At 46.7% G+C, this 17,751-nt stretch overlaps 1 protein-coding gene and 1 pseudogene across 2 annotated transcripts in view; one reads left to right on the top strand and one right to left on the bottom strand.

Moving 5' to 3' along the window:
* The window catches only part of ASAP2 (ArfGAP with SH3 domain, ankyrin repeat and PH domain 2), a 203,414-nt gene that overhangs the window by 134,466 nt on the left and 51,197 nt on the right, over positions 1–17,751 (bottom strand). The gene's annotated exons all lie outside the window — the stretch shown is intronic.
* LOC115894294 lies at positions 5,031–5,372 on the top strand (annotated as a pseudogene).

Genomic DNA, 17,751 nt, shown 5'->3' with positions numbered 1-17,751 from the left:
TGACCCAACTCATTGGTTCAGAGGGGTCTCCTCCTCCTGAGAAGGACTCTGATGCCTCCCCACCTCCACGACAGGGTGACAGGTTCTCATCTTAGCTTTTCCCGTAACACCGTGCTTAGCATTTCGTTGGATAAAATGGCATGATCACCTTCTACCTGCAAGGTATTACTGACACAGTGGTGAGGAAAACAGGACAAGGCAATGCCTGTGCCTTCTTGGAATTCACAATCTCGCAAAAGATAAACCCCTAGAGAAACACAAATTAACAATGAAAACAGGAGCCCAGGACTTACTACACGCACAAAACTGCTTTTTGAACTTGTCCAGCTCTGCCTCTAGACCTGCGCCGTCCACTACAGCAGCTACCACCACATGTCTACAGAGCACCTGAAATGTGGCTAAGGGCCACATTAAAACAATATTGTAGACATCTTAGGTTACAGAAAATATCAACAAAATTAATCGTACCACCTCTTTTTAGTTTTTTTAATGCTTTCCTCTAAGGTCAGTCACTGATATTTGTTCATTGTATCCCCAGTGCCTACCAGAGAGCTTGCCACAGAACAGGACTCAAGAAGCAGCTCAGGAAAGAACGATGAGCCCAAAAGGCAGGGGCTCAAGTGCCAGGCAACAGTGCTACCCAGAGGGGATAAGGGAGAGTTGTGTTTGAAGGTTACTCAGGCCACAGGGAGGGTAACGGATCAGGGCAGGCAGGAAGTGCATTCAGGGAGAGGCTACGCAAAGAAGAGGGAACTGGCTGGAACCCATGGTTCAAAAGCCATTCGGGACTCAAGCTGGGCAGTAGCCGTTCTGGAAAAGCCAGCCAGGGAGATCTGTGCTGCCTCTCTCAACCAGATTCCAGCCCTCCTGCCTCTGATACTCCCACAGATGATAGAGTGACCTTGTGTCTACAGGAGTTTGGGTCAACTGTGCTAAAAACACAAGGACTAAGCTGGATGCGGTAGCTCACACCTACTATAATACCAGCGCTTTGAGAGGCCAAGGAGGGAAGAATGTTTGAGGCCAGGAGCTTGAGATGAGCCTGGCCAACATAGTGACACCCTGTCTCTACAAAAAATAAAAACAAAAGTTAGCCGGGCATGGGAACACACATCTGTAATCCCAGGCTGAGGAAGGAGGATCCCTTAAATCCATAAGCTGGAGGCTGCAGTGAACCATGATTGCGCCACTGCCCACTAGCCTGGGTGACGGACAGACCCTGTCTCTTTAAAAAAAAAAAAAAAACAGACAAACGAAAAAACAAAACATGGGACTGGAAGCAGTGGTAAACTTCAATGTAAAAGGTTGATCACAGACAACATACCTTAATAACACAGCTGAACTCTGACAAATTTCCTCCCATATTATGTCATGGGATACATCCCTCCCTGATCATTTACTGCATAAAACTCTTGAAAAAATAGGTCACCATATGGAATCTTGTACCTTTGTTACTGAAGAGGAAGTAGTGCTTCCTGAACTCAGGGACGAGTGCATAAACTTGCTTTTCTACAATCTGTTATACAGGTGAGGTAGGTGGAAGAGGTAATTTTTAATTAAAACTGCAAGCAGGAAAAGCAATTACCTCCCTATTCAGAAACACACCCTTCATTACGGTGCATATTTATAGACAATTAAAATTAAACTTGGTCAGGACGAGAAGCTAGAATGACTGTTTAAGACTGAGTGTTAGGCCAGACGCAGTGGCTCGTGCCTGTAATCCCAGCACTTTGGCAGGCCGAGGTGGCCGGATCACTTGAGGTCAGAAGTTCCACAGACCAGCCTGGATAATATGGTAAAACTCTGTCTCTACTAAAAATACAAAAATTAGCTGGGCATGGTGGTGTGCGCCTATAATCCCAGCTATTCAGGAGGCTGAGGCAGGCAACTTGCTTGAACCTCGGGGACGGAGGTTGCAGTCAGCAGAGATCACACCACTGTACTCCAGCTTGGGTGACAAAATGAGCCTCTCTCTCAAAACAAAACAAAAAAAGATTGAGTGCCAGAAACCGTCTTATGCCAACTATATATAAAAACAGCACTAGAAGTTCTGGCTAGAGCAATTAGACAAGAGAAAGAAATAAAGGGCCTCCAAATTGGAAAGGAAGAAGTTGAATTAGCCTTGTTTGCAGATGATGTGATCTTATATTTGGAAAAACCTAAAGACGCCATCAAAAAACTATCAGCACTGATGAAACTACCTTTGCAAAATTATAACTGACATAATTATTACAGTGAAAGAGATCTGACGTCACTGACTCCATCCTATCTCTAACCTCCAAGCTGTCCTTGTTCATTCCTGGGCCTAGGCTGACCTAGCTTTGGGAGGAATTTAGTTTATAGTTTAGCTTTGAAACAAAGACAACAATAGCCCTTTCCCAAAATGAATCCCTCTTCCTGCCTGGGGACTGAACAGCCTTTGCAGGACTAATAAATTAGCCGTAAGTTTAGAAATTATGGTTTAGGAGTCATGCAGCTGGAGGCTGCAAGATTCTGAGCTCATGGGGATAACATCACTATTGTAAAACGTAAGATCAGCGCTGGAGATATTTTGCAGACCCTGTATTCAATGGATCAGCTGATACCACCCAGATCGATAAACTGGCTCATCTGGTCCTGTGGCCTCCACCCAGGAACTGACTCGGCACAAAAGGACAGTTTTGACTCCCTATGAGTTCATCTCCGACCCAACCAATCAGCACTCCCAACTCACTGGCCCTGACGCATCAAATTATCCTTAAAAACTCTGATCCCCAAATTCTCCAGGAGACTGATTTGAATAATAACAAAATTCCAGTCTCCTGCACAGCTGGCTCTGTATGAATTACTCTTTCTCTACTGCAATTCCCCTGTCTTGATAAATCAGCTCTGTCTAGGCAGCAGCAGGCAAGGTGAACCCGTTGGGTGGTTACACTGATAAATAAATTCAGTAAAGTTGCAGGATACAAAATCAACATACAAAAATTAGTAGCATTTCTATATGTCAACAGCAAACAATCTGAAAAAGCAATCAAGAAAACAATCCCATTTACCATAGCTACAAATAAAATTAAATACCTAGGAATTAACCAAAGAAGTAAAGGATCTCTACAGTGAAAACTATAAAACAATGATATAAGAAATTGAAGAGGACACCAAAAAAATGAAAAGATATTCCACATTTGTGAATTGGAAGAATCAATATTGTTAAAATGTCCATACTACCCAGAGCAATTTACAGATTCAACGCAATCTCCATCAAAACACCAATGCTGTTCTTCACAGAAATAGAAAAAATAACCCTAAGATTTATATAGAACCACAAAAGACCCAAAATAGCCAAAGCTATCCTAAGCAAAGAAAACAGAACTGGAGGAATCACATTACCTGACTTCAAATTATATTATAGAGCTATAGTAGCCAAAACAGTATGGTACTGGCATAGAAACAAGACACATAGACTAATGGAATAGAGAACCCAGAAATAAATCCTTACATTTGCAGTGAACTCATTTTTGACAAATGTGCCAAAAACATACACTGGGGAAAGGACAATTTTTTCAATAAATTGTGCTGGGAAAACTGGATATCCATCCTCAGAATAAAACTAGACCTCTATCTTTCACCATATACAAAAATCAAATCAAAATGGATTAAAGACTTAAAACTATTATCTCAAACTATCAAACTCTTGATAAGAAATGGAGAAACTGGGCCGGGCGCGGTGGCTCAAGCCTGTAATCCCAGCACTTTGGGAGGCCGAGACGGGCGGATCACGAGGTCAGGAGATCGAGACCATCCTGGCTAACATGGTGAAACCCCGTCTCTACTTAAAAAATACAAAAAAAAACTAGCCGGGCGAGGTGGCGGGCGCCTGTAGTCCCAGCTACTCGGGAGGCTGAGGCAGGAGAATGGCGTAAACTCGGGAGGCGGAGCTTGCAGTGAGCTGAGATCCGGTCACTGCACTCCAGCCCGAGTGACAGAGCGAGACTCCGTCTCAAAAAAAAAAAAAAAAAAAAAAGAAATGGAGAAACTGCAGGACACTGGTCTGGGCAAAGACTCCTTGAGTAATGCCCCACAAGCACAGGCAACCAAAGCAAAAATGGATAAATGGGATCGTATCAAGTTAAAAAGCTTCTACACAGCAAAGGAAACAATCAACAAAGTGGTAAGACACCCCACGGAGTGGGAGAAAACATTTGCAAACTATCCATCTGACAAGGAATAACCAAAATATGTAAGAAGCTCAAACAACTCTACAGGAAAAACATCTAATGATCCAATTTTAAAATGGGCAAAAGATCTAAATAGACATATCTCCAAAGAAGACATACAAATGGCAAACAGGCATACAAAAAAGTGTTTAACATCATTGATCATCCAAGAAATGCGAATCAAAACTACAATGATATCATCTCACCCCAGTTAAAACGGTTTACATGCAAAAGGCAGGCAATAACAAATGCTTATGGGGATGTGAAGAAAAGGGAACACCAGTACACTACTGGTGGAAATGTAAATTAGTACAATCACTATGGAGAACAGTATAGAGGTTCCTCAAAAAACTAAAAATAGAGCTATGATATGATCCAGCAATCCCACTGCTGTATACATACCCAAAAAAAAGGAAATCAGTATACTAAAGAGATACCTGCTCTCCCATGTTTATTGTAGTACTATTCACAATGGCCACGATTTGGAAACAATCTAAGTGTCCATTAACAGATTAATGAATAAAGAAAATGTGGCACATATACACAATGGAGTACTATTCAGCCATAAAAAAGAATGACATCCTGTCATCTGCAATGACGTGGATGGAAATAGAGGTTATTATGTTAAGGGAAATAAGCCACGTACAGAAAGACAAACACTCCACGTTTTCACTTATTTGTGGGAGCTAAAAAAAAAATTAAAACAGCCCCAGTCACTGAGCCGCTGCCAAGGACTCAGCAGCCTCCCCCTTGAGCCCCCTTGCTTCCCTACATTCCGTACCCCCTGCCTGCCACCTTCTGCAGACCGTTTCCACTGAGGAAAGGGAATCGTGTCGTATGTCCACTATCCAGAACCTCCACTTTCAACTCCTTTGCTGATGCAAGTAAGGGTGATGACCTGCTTCCTGCTGGCACTGAGGATTATATCCACATAAGAATTCAACAGAGAAATGGCAGGAAGACCCTTACTACTGTCCAAGGGATCGCTGATGATTACAACAAAAAGAAACCAGTGAAGGCGTTTAAGAAGTTTGCCTGCAATGGTACTGTAATTGAGCATCCAGAATATGGAGAAGTAATTCAGCACCAGGGTGACCAGCGCAAGAACACATATTATGCCAATTCCTCGTAGAGCCTGGACTGGCTAAGGACGATCAGCTGAAGGTTCATGGGGTTTAAACGCTTGTGGCTCACCGTAGCTTAAGTAAGGATTTCCTTGCAATGAGTAGAATTTCCTTTCTGTCCCTTGTCACAAGTCTAAAAACCTCACAGCTTGTATAATGTAACCATTTGGGGTCCGCTTTTAACTTGGACTAGTGTAACTCCTTCATGCAATAAACTGAAAACAGCCATTAAAAAAACCGAAAACAATTGAACTTATGGAGACTGAGAGTAGGACAGTTACCAGAGGCTGGGAAGGGTAGTTGGGGTAGGAGTGGGGATGGTCAATGGGTACAAAAATATAGGTGGATAGAATGAATAAGATCTAGTATTTGATAGAAACAGAGTGACAGAAGTCAACAATAATTTATCATACATTTAAAAATAAAAGAGTATAATTGAGATGTAACCCAAAAGAAAGCTAAATGCTTTGAGGTGATGGAGGCCCCGTTTACCCTAATGTGATTATTACGCACTGCATGCCTCTATCAAAATATCTCATGTACCCCATAAAAATATACACCTACTATGTACCCACAACAATTAAAACTTAAAAAAAAAAAATACTGAAATCTTAGAGCAACAAAAAATAACAAAGCTTGAGTCTCCAGGAAGCAAAGGTGTCTACCCATCAGGCTGAGAATTCTAACCAGACTCAGGCACTCAACTACCCTGCTCCCCAAATGAAAACTCCACACTAGCTTGGAGTGGGGAAAAAAGCAACTTTCACGGGAACTTAGGTGTAAAAACCACGAACAAAAGCAAGAACCAAATGGATCCCGAGACCGGAGCAGGGCCTGCACTGCAGCTGCCGGCTGGCCAGACCTCATTAATCCTCAGGGGCCAGGTGGAAGCTGACCTTCAGTTTGTCAAACAAGTTTTACAGAGTGAATTTATCACAAAAACAAGAGGTGGGGATGTGTCCCAAATATTTCCAAGGAAAACCACTGTTTTCAACCACTTTAAAGCATCTGTTTGGAGTTCCCAAACTCTTCTATAGGTTCCTTTCTAGTTACCGAGGGGCCTCTTCCAATCTCTGCTGCTCAGCTGAGCCAGAGCCAGGACAGGGGACGGGGACAGTGTGTGGGGACAGTAAGGATGGCGCGCAGTGCGGGTAAGGAAAGTCCACCACAGGAGAGACCACCACAAAGCTGTTCACTCATTTTCCACACCTGTGCTATCCAACAGGGTAGCCACAGAGGAATGTTTCAGTCAAGATTTATTAAAATTTCAAATTCATTTCCTCAGGCCTTGCTACCTTCTGCAAGAGCTACAGCCACTCACGCAGCACAGTGGCCTCTGAATGTCCCCAACCCCATGCTTCTCTTCCTTCATTCGTCGGCCCCACTGTATCCCTGAGGGCGGTGCCAACACCTCTGGGGTCACCCGGAGGCCCTGGCCATGGTTCCTCCGTGGGCTTAGCGTCAACATCACCCCGTGGCCACCCTCCTCCATGTGGGGGCTCCTCTACCTCTTCTTGGTCCCCACAGAACCCTATGGGGCCTCCACCCTGTGTCACCACAGGCTGGATGGTACGGGCCAAGCCCACTATCTGAGGAGATGACCTGGCTCAGGGTGGGCACATGGGGCCTGCAGGCCAGCTTTTATCCAACCGTGAGCTAAGACTATTTCCAGATGAATGTTTCCAATGAACGCAACGACAGGGTCACAGGAAAGACCAACTGAACCCCAATTAATTAAGATAAATATTATACCCCTCAAAATAATTCCTCTCTTCCCCCTAGGAGACCTGCATTACCAAAAAATTGTACTCCATTATTATTTTTATATTTTGAATTTCATTAATAAAAAAATTCGTAGATATTTATCACCTGTCTTATGTAAGTACCTACGTAACAGCCTTGAGGTCCGCCAAACCTAAAATATTTACTATATCTGGCCCCTCACATAAAAGGTTTGCTGACCCCTGGCCTCAATGATCCATACAAAATGCCTCTCCCACAGCACCAGCAGCCCCTGCACCCCGCTCCTCCCAACCCTGACCGGGAGCCCACACTGCAGGCAGCACAGCACCAGTTTGTCCCCAGCACCCTGAGTTCTCAATGCGAACCAGCAGGGTGGCAAGGGGCTGGCTTCCTTCTTGGAACTCAAAGATGCCGCCCTGGGGAGAGCAGAGGCCTGCAGCACTCAGGCAGCCCCAGCACGCTCCACTCTCCTGTCCCATCTTCTCTCCCCTTGTTCCACGGACGAAAGGCCAGGCTGAGAAGGGACATTTCTGAAACACAGTAGACAAAACACAAAACAAAACACACCCAGGTCTGTGCCCCAAGGGTGGCTTTGCCAAAAAGAGTCGGACAGACATTCAGATGGCAGCTTTGTCTCACCACACATTCAACTCTTCAGAAAGTAACACAGCATTAATGACAGTGTCAAATATTTCCAGAAGCCTTTTGGGAAGCACAGACTCACACTGTGGCCTGTGGGCTCCGTTTAAAGCCAGAGCAATAATGAACCTCCCTCCTTCTGGGAATAAAGCCAGGCCTGAAGAATAGCAGGTGTCACTAAGAATTAAGATCAAAGAGACATCTGAGCTAAGTCACAGCTGAGGCAAGGGTGTGCCTAAGGACAAATGAGAAGGGAGCGTTTTCGTATCATCTTAAAAAATTAAGATTACTCAGAGTAAACATACATTGGCAACAGAAGACATGGACAGGTTGTCCTAACACTCCTCAAAACAGCCCCTAACTGGATAAACCACAATGTCAATGGTAAAATGAATAAACTGATGATGGACATTCATACAACAGAATGCTACACAGCAACGGAAGAGAATAAACTTACCCCAGAACATAAGTGAATGTGACAAAAACGTTGAGCAAAAGAATACAAGCAGTATAAAAACTTCAAAAATAGGCAAAACTAAATTGTTTACGTTTAGGGATGTATACCTTGTTGGCAAACTACAAACTGAGGCAAGCTGAGGGTCGCAGTCAGGGCAGCAGCAGCCTCTGAGGGCGTTACGACGGGACAGGCCCGAGCGGCGTGCTTGGAGTGCTGGCCAAAATCAGGCTCCATAATTTTTTTTTTTTTTTTTTTTGAGACAAAGTCTTGCTCTGTTGCTCAGGCTGGAGTACAGTGGTGCATTCTTGGTTCACTGCAACCTCTGCCTCCTGGGTTCAAGCGATTCTCATGCCTCAGCCTCCTGAGTAGCTAGGACTACAGTCATGCACCACACACCCAGCTAATTTTTGTATTTTTAGTAAAGTCGGGGTTTCACCATGTTGGCCAGGCTGGTCTCAAACTCCCGGCCTCAAGTGATCCGCCCACCTCGACCTCCCAAAGTGCTGGGATCATAGGTGTGAGAAACTGCATGTGGCCTTCACAATCATTCTTTAAAAGCCATTTGTATCAATAGCAAAGACATGGAATCAACCCAGGTGCCCATCAACAGTGGACTGGATAAAGAAAATGTGGAACATATATACCATGGAATACGACATAGCTATGAAAAAGAAGGAAACCATGTCCTTTGCAGCGACATGGATATGGCTGCAGGCCATAATCCTAAGCAAATTAACACAGGAACAAAAAAGCAAACACTGCATGTTCTCACTTACAAGTGGGAGCTAAATGTTGAGTACTCAGGACATTAAAGAAACAAACAATGGAAACTGGGGACTACCTGAGTGGGGACAGATGTGGAGAGGGGTTGAAAAACTCTCGGGTACTATGCTCAGTACCTGGATGATGGGATCAATCATGCCCCAAAACTCAGCATCATGCAATATATCCCACATAGCAAACCTACACATGTACCCCCAGATCTAAAATAAAAGTTGAATTTTTAAAAAATATCTCATTGAAAAAAAGTTTTAAATGCTATGTGTTATAAGACACATTATTAAGAATACAAGTACAGTTAAAGCAGCTTTTAAAGAAAATAAATTAGAGTTGGCAAAAGAACTAGAAAATGTTGCCCAAATAAAAGTGAACTTCAGGGGTAATTTATTAGCCTAGCATGTTGGTTGACCACAGGAAGCAAAAGGGACTTAGGAATCCCTTAGTTCCATTTCTAAACCATCAGAGAGAAGCTAGAGATAGAGGCAAAACTGAATGCAGGTCTGCCAGCTCAGGCCTGGGGCTTTTCTCCCCAGCATCAGGCGCTTCCCAGGAATGCTGGGAGGTGGTTTTGGGTAATCTTACTAAACTACTTAATCTGGTCTTACAAATAACTGTTTCTCTGAGCTCCTAAAGTAGCAACTTTGAGGGCAGGCAAACAGAAAAGAAACACTTCTTTCATTTTTCTCCTAGATGGTTTCCTTTCTGAGATTCCATCCCCATCTTGACTAGAACGGGGTGGTGGCAGAGTTCACACCTCAGCCGAGGAAGGCTAGCCTCGGTAACAAGGTGCTCCCAGACCTGCGGCCCCCCAGCAAGGAGGGAAGCTGGCCTGTATATGTGCAGCCGCCCACCAGCCGCATAGGAACAGTACTGAGGACAAAACACAAGCAAAGCGGCTCTGCAGAAGCAGCCTGGCGCGGTGGCTCATGCCTGTAACCCTAACTTTGGAAGGCTGAGGTAGGCAGACCACTTGAGCCTAAGCATTTGAGACAGGCCTAGGCAACACAGTGAGACCCCATCTCTACAAAAAGTACAAAAATTAGCTGGGTGTGGTGGTAGGTGCCTGTGGTCCCAGTTACTGGTGAGGCTGAAGCAGGAGGATCACTCGAGTCTGGGAAGTCCAGGCTGCAGTGAGCTATGATCGTGCCACTGAACTCTAGCCTGGGCAACAGAGTGAGATCCTGTGTCAAAAATAATAATAATAACAAAATAAAATAAAATAAAAAGGCAATCGCTTTTTAAAAAATTCCATCTCCAGAAGTAGAACATTACAAGCTTATGGGCCAGGCGTGGTGGTTCACACCTGCAATCCCAACACTGTGGGAGGCCGAGGCAGACGGATCACTTGAGGTCAGGAGTTCGAGACTAGCCTGGCTAACACGGTGAAACCCCATCTGTACTAAAAATACAAAAAATTAGCTGGGTGTGGTGGTGTATGCCTGTAAGCCCAGCTACTTGGAAGGCTGAGGCAGGAGAATCACTTAAACCGGGGAGGCAGAGGTTGCAGTGAGCTGAGATCATGCCATTGCACTCCAGCTTGGGTAACAAGAGTGAAACTCCATTTCAAAAAAATAAATAAATAAATGAAAATCACAAGCTTGTTTATTAAATCCATTACACATTCACATACACACACACAAACTGTAAAAGCAAAGCAAAAAAACTTATAAAAGAGGATAGACAAGTGACATATAAAGATACAGAAAGAAAATAATCATTGTTGTCTTAGGAAAAGTTGGAGGAATTTTTGTTTCTCCACTTTTAAACTATCATTAACAATGAATACATTATTTGGTAATTACTTTTAATTAAAGAAAATGAAAAGTACTTCAATATCCTACACTTTGTTACCTTTTTCTCTTCTCCTCCCATCAAGCAAGGTACTGAGGAGTTCTTTGAGCACAAAAATGTGTCAAAGGGACAGATTAAACAATAAAGAAAACAAAAATACTCAAAACTGTAGTCCCTCAGTCTCCATGGGGGATTAATTCCAGGATTCCCTTGAATTCCAAGGATGCTCAATTCCATAATGTAGAATGTTGTCATATTTGCATGTAACCTACACACATCCTCCCACGTGCTTTAAATCATCTCTAGATTACTTACATCTAATGCAATGTAAATGCTATGTAAATAGTTGTTACACTGTATTTTTAAAATTTTGTATTTTTCATTATTTATTTTTTTGAAATAGGATCTCACTCTGTCCCCCAGGCTGGAGTGCAGTGGTGTGATCAGGGCTCACTGCAGCCTCCACCTCCTGGGCTCAAGTGATCCTCTTGCCTCAGCCTCCTGAGTAGCTGGGAGCACAGGCACATGCCACCACACCCGGCTAATTTTCAAATTTTTTGTAGAGACATCTCCCTGTGTGGCCCATGCTAGTCTCAAACTCCTGGGCTCAAGTGATCCTCCTGTCTCAGCCTCCCAAAGTGCTAGGATTAGAGGCATAAGGTACTGCGTCTGGCCACAATTTGTGTTTTTTAAATTGTTGTATTAGTTTTTATTGGATATTTTTTCTTGAATATTTTTCCCTTTAGACCCTATGTGACTGAACACGAGGATGCAAAACCCACAGGTGCAGAGGGCCAATGGTACACAGGGAGGAACAAACTCTGGAATGGGCAAAGGACTCAGTCACAGAGTGTACCTAGACGAGGAGAGAAGATGGTGACAGAGACTGAGTTTTTGCTACCACCTGAAAACTCTACCACAAGGATATATTCACGTATGACTTGCATGGGAAAGATTAATAAATGATGAGCGAGAAGACAGCTCTGGGTGTACAGAGGAGTAGCACATGAATGCAGCCTGCTAGGCTGAATCACGGTCTCCAGTGCTCTGTGCATCGGCCACAGTGGCCGTCAGAGCTGGGGACTCATGATGAGAACAGCAGAGGCCCGGACACACTGGAAATACCATCCAAGGAAGGAAGGTTCCTGATGGGGAAGGGGACAGTGGTGATGCCAGCACGGGTCCCCCAGTCTCTGGAAGACACACCCACAAAAGCAAAACCTTTTCCCAAGATCAAATACTAAAATACACCTTCCTCCTTTCCCCACAAGTGGTTTCTGCAAAGAAGTTCCAGCAGTACTTGTGTTTAGTTTTTAGTTTTTAGTTTTTTTTTGAGACAGGGTCTCACTGTAGCACCCAGGCTGGAGTGCAGTGGTATGATCTCGGCTCACTGCAACCTCTTCTTCCAAGGCTCAAGTGATCCTCCCACCTCAGCCTCCTGAAGAGCTGGGACTACAGGTCAGGTGCACACCACCAGACCTGGTTAATTTTTGTGTTTTTAGTAAAGATGAGGTCTCCTCAGGTTGGCCAGACTGCTCTTGAACTCCTGACCTAAACTGATCTGCCCACTTCGGCCTCCTAAAGTGCTGGGATTACAAGTGTGAGACACCACACCTGGTCTTCCGGCAGTACTTTTAAAAGGGGGAAAAAATGGAAGGAAAAAAAAAAAAAAAAAGCCTAACCTATTATAGAAGAGCCAGGGTAACTGCGCCCTCAGCTGATGACTTTCAGACGGCCGTCGACTGCCTGAAGTGGACGGTGTGACGGGTATGAACAGATAAGTGAGAAAAGAACCCACGTAGCTCTAAACCCACACACACTATGAAAAATCGACACATGAACAAGGACAGGCTGCAGTCTCCTGGAGTTTAAGGAAGCAGTGCCCGGAGGCACTCCCGGGAGGTCTGTGCCTCGGAGGCTTCGGTGGGAGCGCCCCGTGGCTTTCATGGGCTTTGCCAGGATCCCTATCTTAGAGAAACGGAAACAGATGACAGTGAACTCCAATTCTGTCAAAAGGCTTCACATCCTGACTTTTATTTAGGGGGAAGCAAAGTCTCTGGGAGCTCTGGGGGAGTGAGAAAGGAAAAGCCACATTTTGGCAAGATCACCACTGCACAGCAGCAGCAGAAACCCAGCAGCGTGGGGTGGCTCTGGGAAGGGCCCCCCAGCCTGCCTGGTGCCCTGCTCCAGGGAGAGCCACAGTGGCACAAGGGGGCCTGGTCTGGGGTCCCCTGACACCCACATTACTGAGCTGTGGCCCCTGGGAATGGCAGGAGAGCAGACTCAAGATAGAAAATGGGCTAGCTCAGGAGAAGAATCATAAACCGGGGGGGGGGACATGACACCAGAAGGTGCTGGGCACACTACTGATGGGCAGCGGGGACACCGAGACAGCGGGAAGCCAGCATGCAGTCACCGCATGGGCCAGGCCCTCCAGCCTTGGAGATGCAGAAGGCAGCAGAGCTCAGAGTCTGGGAAGGCGACCTTCAGCTGGGCGTGAGGTCAGCCTTCCACATCTTCCCAGTCCCAGAAGACAATGGAATCCTAAGCCAGGCTGATTTCCCCAGGAAACCAGGCTCAAGCCACATGAACTTCACTTTAGTCAAATAAACAAGGGAGAGGAGACGTGAGATCGCCGAGTTTTCTTTCTGAACCCTGCGTGAAGGAGACCGAGGACTTTGCTTCCTGAGGCTATGGAGGTCAGCCTGGAGACGCCATCATCACACCGTGTCCTGGGGCTTCTGCCCCAGTCGGCCTGCCGGGCTCTGCCATCCAACTGGGCCCCCACTGCTGTCCACCAGCGGTCACATTTGTGTACTGTGCTCCTTTAATAAACACAGCTTGTGACTGTGAACAGAGGCTTTAAGGAATGGATGCATTACAAATGAGAAAACCCAGTGCTCGATCCTTTTGGAAACAAGTGCATCAGTTACAAATCACTGGTTCTGGATTCTGGAATGAGACTGACTTGGTTCTAAACCAGGCTCCAATTACTAGCCGCATGACCTCCAAAAAACGACTCCACCTCACTGACTTCTGTTTCTTCACCTATAAATCCGATAGGTGAAGGATAAGTTCACCAATGCTTATGTGTCTGCCATACGGTCGGCACTCGATATCTAATAGTGATTACCAGCGTCCTCTGGTTCTCAGAGAGGCTAGGTGTAAACTACACCAATTAAAGTGGTCGTTAAGAAGACGCTGTTACCCCAGGACCGTCTCAATCATTACGACAAATACTTTTCAGGTCTGATAATGGTTAGAATGAGAAAAAAATCTCTAAGAACAAAAGACTTTTACAGCTCATACCAGCCTTTCATTTCCACTAATACATTTTTTTCCATCAACATTTAAATTTTTCAAAACTTCATCTAGGTATGATGGCACGTGCCTATAATTCCCAGCTACTGAGGAGGCTGAGGCAGGAGGATTGCTTGAACTCAGGAGTTTGAGTCCAGCCTGGGCAATGTAGCAACACCCTGTCTTGAAAAACATTGTTTTTCAAAACTCTTCCTGGTGTGCTCACGTGTTTCTCTCTGACTCCCCATGGGGAGGGGCACGTGGCAAATGGTTGGGTGAGGTGCTCCCGTCCAACTGTCCTCTCTTGAACACTAAGGGTTAAAGGAGCAGGGCATGAAAGTCCAGGTCTTAAGTGCAGGGGTGAGTAGAAGTGGCCACCAGGGTGTCCACCCATCCTCTCCTCACCTACCCTGACTGAGGTAACCCCAGGTCTGCCCCTCTCCCACCTGGGACACCACCAGCAGGGCCTCTCCCCTGCATGTGGCAGTCCAGCCAGGTGGAACTCTGCCCCCTCCCCCTACACTTGGCCACACTGTTAAAGTTGGGGGCAGCACCGGACAACCTCCAAAGCTCCCAAAATGCTCCCAGGGAAAGAAAGGCCTACTGTGCCACTCAGCTCAGCTCACCAGCATTTGAGAGAAATACTTTTAAGTTACCAAGGCAGCAGTAGGTATGTAGTCTAAAATCACACCTAGGGCCCAACTCCAACTACCATACAGCAGTTTACACTCCACAGAGCACTTTTACTTCCATTATCTTTACTGCAATATTTACAACCACTTGTGAAATCACCACCTCTTTCTCCAGCTTAAAGGAGAAGACACTGACTCAAAGAGTTTAAGTGACTCGCCCAAAGTCATGTGCTTGGCTTTGGACCGATGAAAGGCTGGGAGAGCTCCAGCCAATGGAGGGAGGACAGAAGGCAGCTTCCAGAGCTGTGCTCCCCCTCCCGCTTCCCAATGGCCTCACTTCCAGAGCCAGAAGTACTGGCTTTCTCCAACATTTGGGGAAAATAACCACCCAGCATTACTCCTGCTTTCTCTAAATCCTGTTCAACTAACCCCAGCCCAGCTACAGGCAAGGGGGCTGCTACTTCCACACCAAGAGTGCTGTCTACCCCTTCACCAAGAAAGCTGCCAGCTGCTCTCTCCACCCAAGCCGGCTCCTGCCACCCCAAGGGCCTGTCACATGGCCCCCAGAACAGCAGCATCTAAAGTTCACCAGGGGCACAACCATCTGAAGTCCACCAGGGGCACAGACACAGCCCCCCTGACCACCCTGGGTAACCAATTCATTGTTTCAGAATCTTCTGAAGGGCCAGGGTGGCGGAGAAGCAGATAGAGTAGGGGCAGGGTCATCATTTGCATGTGTCCAGGTTACACAATCCGGGGCTCTTCCTGTGCTTTTCAGAGGGAAAATTAAAACCCTGCTATCTTTAGTCTTTCATTTCTCCATCTTCCACTTCTCAGTTCCTGTTTCCCATCCAAAAGACCTGACCCCATTCCTCTATGGTAGAATGGGAAGCAGGGAGGAGAAAAACCCAGAATGGGGAAGGGAGAAGAAAGGCAGGAAGGAACCACCAGGCTTGCTGGGGCCCCACACAAAGCCAACCTCTGTATACAGCAGAGATTGTTTTCTAAAAAAGGAGTGTGACGACGCAAACAAGGTCATGTGCCTTTTAGAGCCTGGCCAGCCCCGTGCCCCTCTCCAGCTTCTCCCACACAGAGGTCATGGGCCCCGCTCCACCCCCAGCTCCTACCCCAAAATCAGTCATCTCTAGGAATGAACCTTTCATTGTTCTACAATCCAATCAGTGCAGTGATGGGAGGGGGAATGAACTGGGGGAGGGCCCGAAGGTGCACAGGGACCAGCCAGGCACCATTCCCGTCCCCGGCAGCAGATTCTGGATCCTGCTTCATCCTCGTGACCCAGGCTTATTGCAGGAGTCACTGCTACAGATGAAGACCATAAGCTTTCATTCCCACACCTCCACACCCAAATTACTTGATCGCCTGGGCCTCAGTGTTCATATCCTTAAAATGCGGGCAGTAATACCTACGCAATACTGTGATTGTTGCCTTGACAGTTGGAGAGTCCCCAGGTTGGTAGAGGACCCTTCCCCGTCCCACCTCCATAGCAGAGCCATCAGGCCACCGGATTGGTGCCTGACTCTGGGGGAGGGACCAGCCTGCCTGGGGGCCTTGTAAGTGGGGTTCCTCAACCACAGAGTTTCCCAGGTAGGGGAGGAGGCAATGGGCAGACACTGGACAGTCATTCCCAATTTTAGACCTGGGTGCCATACTCTACTCCACTTAGCCCAAGGACTATACAGGACCCTCCAGGGGCTCATCAGGGTGCAAGGGAGCCGAGAAGGCATGGGGGACATTTAGCATCGGCCCCCATCCCTGGCCCCAAATGTGCAGGGCTACTTTGCCCGTCGGCCTCAGATGAGTTCATCTGAAGATCTCTGCGCTAAAACACACACACAAGGCTGGGTTCTGCTGCCCTCAATGGAAAGTGGTCACCCACTAGAGCCACACTCCCAACAGTGGTCCAGCCTTGGGGCAGGGGACCTGAGAGCCCCAAGAAGCAAGGTGGGGACAGAGGCGGGGGCCAAAGAGATGCAGATGGTGCTTTTCATTTTTGTTCCCTAAGATTTTGGGCTGAAAACTGTGCCCTCTGATAGCATCCACCTACCAGGGAGCAGGAGTACAAGAGGAGGACTTGAGAGGTACAAGCCAGGCTGAGGGGTGGGAGCCTGGAAAGAGGGGCACCCCAGCCTGGGCGGCCTGGCAGGAGAGCAGGGTGCAGGAAGTGGGAGCAGAGGCAAGGAAGGGCAGGGTCCCTGTCACTGCAGGATGGCGCGGAAGGGACGGGAAGTGCAGCAACAGGCAGGGATGGCCCTTGGCTGTGCTGCTAAGGTCAGCAAGGGCCATTTATTTTCAGCATTGAGGGACGAATATTTCTCCCCAAGGAAGGGCTTAAGCCCATTAGTTTTACTTTCTTTGTTCGTTTTCCATCCAAAGAAAAGAAAATCTGAAACCCCAGCTAACAGAACAAGAGGGGAAGCAAGGGGAAGGGCTCCCTGAGCAGCAGCAAGTAAGGGGAAGAGGCTGAACCTCCGGCCCACGGGCTGGACCACGGCCCAGAGCAATTCCCTTCCCTGCTAAGGGGACAGTCAGGCCTGCAGACACCACAGAGAAAGGCCGAAGAGCAAGCCCAGGGTCCTGGTCTGGCCCCGCACAGCCAGTTTCTGGCTGCAACCCCAGGAATATCACTGGAGGGCTGCAGACCCCAGTCTGTAATCAGGAGCACGAACATATGCACTCCAAAATGCTGAGTCCTAAAAGCAAAGACTGTATGTAATGCTGCTATGTTTAGTTTGAGAAGAGAAGATGAGAGAGAGAGAGAGAGAGAGAGAAATATATAAGTAAAAGTGAAGATCGTCTGTTTCTCAGCCAGAATGCTGTCTGCTCTGAAGATGATCTGTGGAATATTTACTGTTTCTCAAGAGACCTAAAGAAGTTGCAACAGCCACAAGAGAGTCAGCAGCTTCCCGGGGCTTGGCTCACTCCAGCCACCCCGCCCCAGGACCCGGGAAGGTTTGCATTTGTTGTGGGGACTGAAAATCATGCACAGTGCAAAATGAGAAGATGAGTATGGCGGCAGGGGTACCATGGAGACTGTTACCTACTCGAATTGGGGCCTTAGATGAACCATTTCT

The sequence above is a fragment of the Rhinopithecus roxellana genome, chromosome 17 (assembly GCF_007565055.1).
Source record: "Rhinopithecus roxellana isolate Shanxi Qingling chromosome 17, ASM756505v1, whole genome shotgun sequence".
Classification (NCBI taxonomy): domain Eukaryota; kingdom Metazoa; phylum Chordata; class Mammalia; order Primates; family Cercopithecidae; genus Rhinopithecus; species Rhinopithecus roxellana.
The sequence above is the reverse complement of the archived record's forward strand: the minus strand, read 5'-3'. Positions and strand labels throughout refer to the sequence as shown.